This window comes from Pinus tabuliformis, chromosome 5_2 (assembly GCF_031772625.1).
Source record: "Pinus tabuliformis cultivar Carrire ecotype Pingquan chromosome 5_2, CPIR1, whole genome shotgun sequence".
NCBI lineage: Eukaryota > Viridiplantae > Streptophyta > Pinopsida > Pinales > Pinaceae > Pinus > Pinus tabuliformis.
Window position 1 is genome coordinate 912,233,905 of NC_142306.1, and position 9,401 is coordinate 912,243,305.

A 9,401-nucleotide genomic window follows, 5' to 3' on the forward strand; every position below is an offset into this window, starting at 1 on the left:
TTCAGGCTCCATCTGTAGTTTATAAAGTAAACAAATATAGACAAGCAAACAAGCTATTCTCTCCCCAGTGGAGTTGCCATTTTGTTATTGGGAAATCTAGTGTCCACTCAGAGCTGCTAGTCCTACTAAGATGGGTAGCTATCTTAGAAACAAACAAACCAAAACTACTTCCGCTTTCCTTTATGAGAAGTAGATAAGAGGGGAACAAAGGATACCAACCTCAGTATTGCACTTGGTTCCTTGCTTGGTTCCTCTCCCTTCTAACAGATCTTTTTTGCTCCTTCCTTGCTTACCCCACTTCAGAGAGCACCTGTAGAGTCAAAGCAGCATAACACTATCGAAGTACAGAGATCTACAATCATAAACAATATAGGACCAAATATATATTGACCACAAAAATGCATATATCATCAAACATACAAGAATGTGGAGGAAAAATCTAATAGCTTTATTAATAGAAAGAATAGCAAAGAGGATTACAACCCATTGATCTGACCCAGCATCATCCTCCCAGCATGAAAGCCCTTCTTCACCTCATGAAAAGTTTAGATCACCCAACACTATGATGTTCCACCAAGAAACCAACAACACTTCCTTACAAAATACAAGATTCCAGCCTCTGGATCTCTGTGATGAGGGATCCATATATAGATGTTTGTAGGGGGGTGAGTCAGCTTCTGGGATTTTGATTAGTGTCCTCTCTCTCATAGTTCTTGGTTCCACTTGGAGATTCATGATCTCTTACTCATCCCTAGGCGAATTAAGAGAGGCAAGTGTCACAGGAGAAGTTTCTGGAAGATTCCATGATCATCCACCTTGCAAATTGTCTCTACCATTTGTCTACTCTCGCCCATCGCACCCTACAGAAGGGCTTTCCAGTATGCATTGCACTTTTTGCACTGAGCAGGTGAGATGCATCACACCCTTAGCACTGAGCAGTCTGTATGGTCCAGTTTTGACCAGTTCTGAGCAGTTTTCCATGGAGAACTTCTGGGAGATGATGTAATCAGCTGACCTTGTTCCTTTAGGGTGTGAAACAACACTTTTAGGGACTTAGAAGCCCTTGGTTTATGGACATGTATGATTGGGTTTGTAGTGCCCAAAAATGTCTATAACATATGTGTTGCCGGTATATAATTTTGAGACCTTGTAATTCATGGAATTGATTGATATTATACCCTCTAACTTTAATTGTTATGTGCATTAGTCATGAAACCTTGGGTATTGTGTTGTAGTTGTGTCAAAAACCATGGATAATTCCCTTTATGTTTTGACTTAGTGGTTGTATGAGAATTATAATGACTAAGTGCTATTAGAGTAGAAACATAGTACCCTGTGTTAATGCCTCTTTGACTGTTTCAATTGGTGGAGCGTATGGTGAGATTGCCCATTTACCTTTGTGGGATTCCTATTGTAATGTGCGTAGAAGAATCTTTGTCAACGCCTAGAATAGTGGATGTGTGTTTTTATTGGTAAATAATTTGTTGTTGCAACAAAAAAATGGAGGACCCTATTTTGAATGTTGTCAAGGCCATTTCAGATTTCTTATGTCTGGTTAGTTTGAGTAAGAGTGTAATTCGGGCAAATAAAGGTGTATGAACTTGTCCCTCTTGTCAAGGACCCATTGAAGCTCATGTAGAAGTGATTAGGAAACAAATTGATTTGTTTCAATTTCCTGTAATACGAAAAGATAGAGTTTTGGGTGCTACAAAAATATTTTGCAGCGCCTACGATAAGGCATTTTCAAGGTTGCGTATGAGGTTTTTAGAGCCTATTTCAGCCTGCCTATTGTGCCATTTGAAAAGTGAACCCCATGTATGTTGGGTTAGGTTAGAAAAAGGATTAGAAGGGGACAGGCTCTCTCTCATGGAACTTGTGAAGCTAAATCAAGACTCTCTTTAGACTGCGTACATTTAATTAATTTTTTAATTTCCAGAATTGTTTTAAAGTAGAGCGGTTGTTATTTGTGTTGGAGTATCCTAGGTTATGGGTAGTCGAGGAAAGCCGAACTTTCCACATAAACTAGTAATAAAGGTCATGTATGCATTTGGAGAATGTCAGAGCCACAGAAATCTTTCAACTTTACAGCTCTTGGAGAAAGATACAAGAAGCTCTTGGAGGAAGTAGATTTTACAACAACTTGAGGTAAGTATCTGTTGAATTGAGATTTGTTGAGTGTGAGGTGTTCTACATACATAGTGGAGATTATCGACCTTGAAGTAGAACTGATTTATCTTCAGTGATTGTTATGAAACCAGCTCACAAAAAGATAGAAAAGAAAGATCAATGCCTTAGAATTCAGCCTCTTTGAGGGGGCAACCTCCTTTACATTACACAAATGAATAGTTCTTGGATGATACAAATGAAAAAACATCCTTTCTATATATAGGAGTCTAAGGGGTCACAATATAGCCAAAGGTGACCTAACAATAATAATATAAGGGCACAAAAATAACAATATGGGGACACTAGGGGCACAATAATAACAATATGGGGACACTAGGGGTACAACAATAACGATAAGGGATACAATGACAATAGTAATGGGGGAATCACTAGTATTATAGGTTACTAACATGCCCCTTTCCTTCAAAAAAGTGTTGTCCTCAATGCTTGAGTAGTTCTGGATGCTTTTGTATAAACTTATCATCCTCCCATGTGGAATCTTCAACAGGTAAGTTCTTCCACTTGATGAGATACTCTGAAATTGATCGATTTCATAGCTGTCAAGTTCTTGTTTCTTTGACTGCTTTAGGTTCCAATATGTTTTCCTTCCTCATCAAGTTCTGGAAATATTGTTTGAACTGGGAGCTTGTAACCTATAACCTTCTTTAAGCATGACACATGGAAAACTGGGCGCACTCGGGAAGCTGCAGGAAACTCCAATTTGTATGCCATAGTACCTATCTTTTGCAACACCTTGTATGGACCATAATACTTTTGTGATAATTTATTATCCTTCTCAACTTGCTTGAGGGACATTTGTTTATATGGTTGTAGCTGTAGGAATACCCAATCGATACGATGTTGATTTGCCTACTATTTCATTTTATTCTGTGCCAGGGTGAGGTTATCCTTTAAGAGTTGGAGAACTTGTTGTTGATGCTTGATGTGATATTCCACTGCTTGAACCCTAGAATTTTATCTTAAATATGATATGATGGATGGTGGATGATATCCATAAAGTGACATAAATGGGATCATTTTTGTTGATGTATGGAAGGAAGTGTTATACCACCATTAAGCTAGAGGCAACCATTTGACCCATTGTGTCTATTTATCAGATACAAAGCAACGAAGATATCATTCCAAACATTTTTTTTACTATCTCAGTTTGCCCATCAGATTGAGGATGATAAGATGAGCTATGAGCTAATTATGTACCAAGACAAGAAAATAATTATGTCCAAAAATTTCCAGTTAAAATGGGATCTTCGTCGCTTATAATAATCTTTGGGTTTCCATGTAGCTTTTGAATTGTTTCCATAAATGCAGTAGAAACTGTACTCGCTTTAAATGGATGAGATAATGCACAAAAGTGTGCATACTTGGTAAGTCTGTCAACTACCACCATGATAACACTCTTTCCCTCAGACTTGGGTAAACCTGCGATAAAATCCATTGAAACTTCCTCCCAACATTGGCTTGGAATGGATAAAGTTTGTAATAGACTTGGGGTCTTAATTGTTTCAACTTAATTTTGTTGGCAAACAAAACATTCCGCCATAAACTTTTGAATATCCGATTTAAGGCCATCCAAGAAAAATCCTTCTTAACCCTGTGGTCAGTTTTTAGAAATCCTGAGTGCCCTCCTAAGGGAGAGGTGTGCAATTCCTTAAGAATATTTTGTTTGAGTTGGGAATTATTAAATAGGTATAATTGATCTTTGTACCATAACGAATCATTTTTCTAGCTATATGTATCATATGTACTAGGATCTTGATGTAAAATTTGAATTAGTGCCCACACTTCTTCGTCATTCTTCCATTCATACCTTGCTTCGTTTATCCAATCTGGTTGGATAATAGAAATGGTGCAAAGAAATGCTTCCATATCCTCTTCCTTTCTTGAGAGTGCATCTGCCACAACATTTTTCTTCCCTTTTTTGTAGATGATTTCAAAGTCATAACCCAACATCTTTGTGACCCATTTTTGCTGCTCTTCTCAAGATAATATTTGTTCTAAAAAGTATTTAAGACTATCATGATCTATTTTTACCTTGAGTGTCTTCCCATTAGGTAGGGTCACCATTTCTTAAGTGAAGGTAGTATTGCCAACATTTCCTTCTCGTAAATAGCTTTTTGTAAATATTTTCCTTTGATTGGATGACTTTTGAAAACAATGGGTCTTTCTTCTTGCATTAAAATAACATCAATTCCATTTCTTGAGGCATCACATTCCACAATAAAGGTTTTTGTGAAGTCCGGTGTAGCTAAGACCGGTGCTTGGCACATTCTCTCTTTAAGATGTTCAAAGGCCTTTTTTGCTTCTGGAGTCCATGAAAATGCATCTTTCTCCAATAATGTTGTTAGAGGTGCTGCTATTCTCCCATAATTCTTAACAAACCTGTGATAATACCCTGTCAACTCGAGAAATCCTTGTAGATGCTTTATGGATGTGGGTATTTTCCATTCCTTAATGGTTTTAATTTTTCTAAGGTCTACCTTAACACCTTCATGAGATACAATATGACCTAGATATTCCACCTCTTATACTCCAAAGAAAAATTTGGGGCTTTTTTCATATAATTGTTTCTCCTCTAATAGTTTGAGCACCCTGTCAACATGTTGAACATGATCCTTCCAAGACTTGCTGTAGATTAGTATATCATCAAAAAATACTAACACGGATTTTCTAAGGAAGGGTTTGAAAATGGAATTCATTAAACCTTGAAATCTAGAAGGTGCATTGGTAAGGCCAAAAGGCATGACCAAAAATTCATAATGACCCTCATGAGTTCTAAATGTTGTTTTTGGAATGTCTTCAGTCTTCATTATGATTTGACGATATCCTGAACGAAGATCCAACTTGGTGAAGTAAATTGATCCATGCAATTCATCCAATAATTCATCAATGACAGGAATGGGAAATTTATCTTTAATAGTGAGCTTGTTTAGCTCCCTATAATCTAGACACATGCACCATGATCCATCCTTCTTGTGAACCAATACTACTGGAGCAGAGAAAGAACTTTGACTAGGTTGAATTATACTAGCCTCTAGCATTTCTGCAACAATATGTTCAATTTCACTCTTTTGGGCATAGGGATATCTGTAACGCCTGATGTTTGGAGGAACACTTCTTGGAATCAAATGAATAGCATCATCATGATCACAAATAGGTGGGACGCCTTTGGGAGTCTCAAATACCTTGGAATGATTGTCCAAGACTTTTTGGAGATCTAGAGAAATAGATGATTTCGATGTGAGAACCTCTAGTGAACATAATTGTGCAATTATACCTCGTTGTTCTTTCTTTAGAAGTTCTGTCATTCTGTTAGAGCTGATTATCCTTCCTGGTTTCCCTGTGATACCCCTTAATTCAACTTCATTTCCTTCTGAAGAAAATTTCATGAAAATTTCTTGAAAATTAAAAGCTTTATACGCAAGGATTGTAGCCATTGGACTCCTAGTACAACATCAACACCACCCATTGGAATGGAAAGCATTGGGCTATTCAATACATATTCTACCATGGATAGCTTGATATTATGGAACTTTCCTGAGCAAGTTATGGTTCCTCCACTTGCAACCATAACTTGACACTCTAGTGCTAGATATAGGAAGCAATTCAATTCCTTCGCTATCTTACAATGAATAAAATTATGGGTACTTCTCGAATCAATCAACACTATTAATTTTTTATTCTTGATATGCCCTTCTATCTTGGTAGTTTGAGGAGTGGTAATTCCAACCAATGCATTAAAATATATGGTTGGATTCATTTCTTCTTTCTCTAGGGTTTGTTCCTAGTGTATATCCTCTTTTTTTGACGGTTCTTCTTCCTTTTCTTCCTCCTCTTCACAATCTATGTAAAATAATTTCTTCTCAGCACACTTATGAACTTTAGTGTATTTGCTATCACAAATGTAGCAAAGCCCTTTTACTCTTTTTTCTTCGAATTGTTGTGGTGTCAACCTTGTATGTTGTGGATGGCTAGGGGCAACATCACTTCCATCTTTATGATTGTGAGTGGTAGACTTCCTTGTTGCCATAATTTTTCTTTCCATTTTTCTTGCCAACCTAAACGCATTCTCCAATGAATCAGGTTCCCAAAGGCAAACCTCATGTTGGTTGTTATCCTTTAAAGTCCCTATGAACACATCAATCCTATGCTGCTCTAGAATATCTTTTACCCTTATATTCAATTTTTGGAAGTCTTCAATGTGCTCCATCATTGAACCCTTTTGTTTGAGATTTATCAATTGGCTAAAAAAAGTGTTTATTTTGTATCCTCATAACGTGCTATCACTTCATCCGTAAAAATAGCCCATGTGACAATTTATTTACGAGAGCAAAGCCATTGATACCATAAAAACTGATTTGGTTCCAAATATAAAGTTGAAATGCATACCTTTTGTGTGTTTTGGACATTATGGAGATCGAAAAATTTCTCCATTTGTAGTATCCATGTTGTGGGATCCTTGTCATCAAACTTCCTCATATCGATCTTTGGAACATGGTGGTTCTTCAATCCAACATTAGAGTCTATGAAATCATGATTAACATTTATTTTGTTCTCATCATGTGTTTCCTTTACTACCCTTTCGCCATTAGTATGCATTTCTTGTAGACGTTTTTTCAAATCTTCCATCTTAGCTTCCATGCCTTTCTTTAAATCATCCATCTTAGCTTCCATGCCATGCATCTTAGCTTTCACGTCATTCATATTAGCTTCTACGCCTTTCTTTAAACCATCCATATTAGCTTCCACGCCATACATCTTAGCTTCTACGTCTTTCTTTAAACCATCAAACTTAGCTTCTGTTATTTTTTGTGCGAGTGAAATTTGTTGCACTTGGTCTTGTAATTTTGATATATCATGTTGCATTTCTTCCTCTTCTTCATGAGTCATGCTAGAGCTTCCAGGTTTCTTACTAGGTGTTTCCATTTTCTTTCTTCGGGGAATCAATTACTGATAATAATGCTTCAAAATTTAAAAAAAACTATACACCTTTTTTCACTTTGTAGGAGCTTGATATTGAAATGACTGTAACTCTATAATTTTGAATCTCCAAGGTTTGAAATTGTGACCTTGTAGTATCCCTCTGTGCCCTCTTTCCAATGCCACCAGTCTGATCGAAATTGGATTCTCCAAGAAAGAGTTATGCCCCACCTCCCAAGATGACCTGCTTATATACTTTTTCAGTAGAGAAAACTTGTACGAAGTGCCACGTGTTACTGTTTCGACCTTAGGTTCTGAAAATTATACAAAAACAAAATAAAGTCCATCCTGTTTCTGTAAATTCTTATGAAATTTCAATCTGATGCTCAGGGAGAAATTTATGATAATTTTCCCAAGGTCACTTGTTTAGGATGTAATTTGGGAGTCTACAAAAACCCTAACTTCCTCAGATCATATATTAGAAAATATAGCGAGCCAAGATCTGAAATTTGGATCCGAGGTTTAAACCGATTTCTTCTAAAATGGTTTTTTTGTTTCGCTTCGGAAAATTTGAAGTGAAAATATTATAGCAAAAATTCCACGTTGACCTGTTTTAGATGAAATTATGGATCTTGCAAAACCCTAATTTCCTTAGCTCATATCTCTGAAAATATAGTGAGAAAAGATCTCAAATTTGGACCCGTTGTTGAGCGCAATTTTATTTCAAATGGGTTTTTTTTCAGCTTCTGAAACTGTGCTGAAAACAAGTTATAGAGAAAATTCCACGGTGACCTGTTTGGAGTAGTGAAACCCTAGAATCCAAAGCTCTGATACCAAATGTTATGAAACAAGTTCACAAAAAGATAGAAAAGAAAGATCAACGCCTTAGAACTCAGCCTCTTCTAGGGGGAACCTCCTTTACATTAGGGGCACAACAATAACAATAATGGGCTTCTATGGGGCACAATAATAACAATATGGGGACATTAGGGGCACAACAATAACAATAATGGATATAATTGCAATAGTATTCGGGGAATAACTAGTATTATAGGGACCTAATAGTAAAGCAGTCAGAATAGTAGAGATTGGATAGAGGAGATGCTTGCATGTTTGAAGGCATCTTGACAATGAAAATAGGTTGAAGGAAAAATAACCTTACAACAGTAAGTGAGTAGATTGTAGGGAAGTGAAGAGTTGATATGCCCTTGAGAAAGAATAAGTGCATTGGTTGGAGAGTAATTTGTTCAAGAAGTAGTGGAAGATGAGATATTTTTATAGATCTTATAAAATTGAATATAATGTTTTTATCATTAAAATAATTGTGTTTGTAGGACTGAAGTGGTAGTATCTGCCATAGAAAGTAATCTATGTCAAAGGAAAAGGAGCAAGAAAAGCACTTGGATGAAGAAACGGTGATGAAATCCAACAAAAAAACTAAGAAGAGTGAGAGGTTAAAGATGCAACAACCAACAAATTTGAAAGTTGAGGAGCAAGCATGCTTAAGAAGAGGGTCTACTATAGAGAACCTAGAGAAGAGAACATACCAAGAGGATGACTTAGTATGGGTGAAAAGTAGAAGACTTGTTACAGAGAAAGGAAGGGTTTATTGCAGCTCACTAGTAGATAAGGAGAGTTCACAAGAAGAAGAGACGAAGATGATTGTTATTGGTCATAGCAAGGGTTCAAAGGAAATTCACAAGAAAAAGAAGAAAAAGTGCCAAAGTAGTGAGGTGCGAAGGAGATGGTTGAGTTAGGGAAGAACTCAATCACACAAAATAGTTTCTAAAAGAAATTCAAGATGACCAGAGTTATGAGCAGAAAGAATGATCCTGAACAAGGAGGCCCACAACAGCAAAGGGATGACAATAATAAGGAGACTTCTGCAGTAGCAGTTGCGTGAATATTGAACAAGGGGGTAATGGTATTTTGTTTTCAGTTAATTGTGGATTAATTGTTTATTACAAGTATCAGCGATGAATGTTTGTAGTTGAGGATAATGGAAATGAATCTTGTGGTAGAAAGTGAGGAAGAACAATAAATTTCTCAGAGGAAGAGGGTGAGTCAATTGCATGCAGAATCCAGAAGAGAAGAGAGTGTTGAGATGAAGATTCCAGAGGAAGAAGTCAGCGGAAATACTGAGAGAAGACTAGGCTTGGAAGAGCCTGGTATGATATTTAAAAACAGGTTGTTGGAGTTATCATGTTGCAGTGGCTTGTGTGTAGTTCACTTTGAGCAGGAAGAAGCTTATGGAAGAAGGAATTTTATGACTACTGAGAGTCATAATAAAGGTTCAT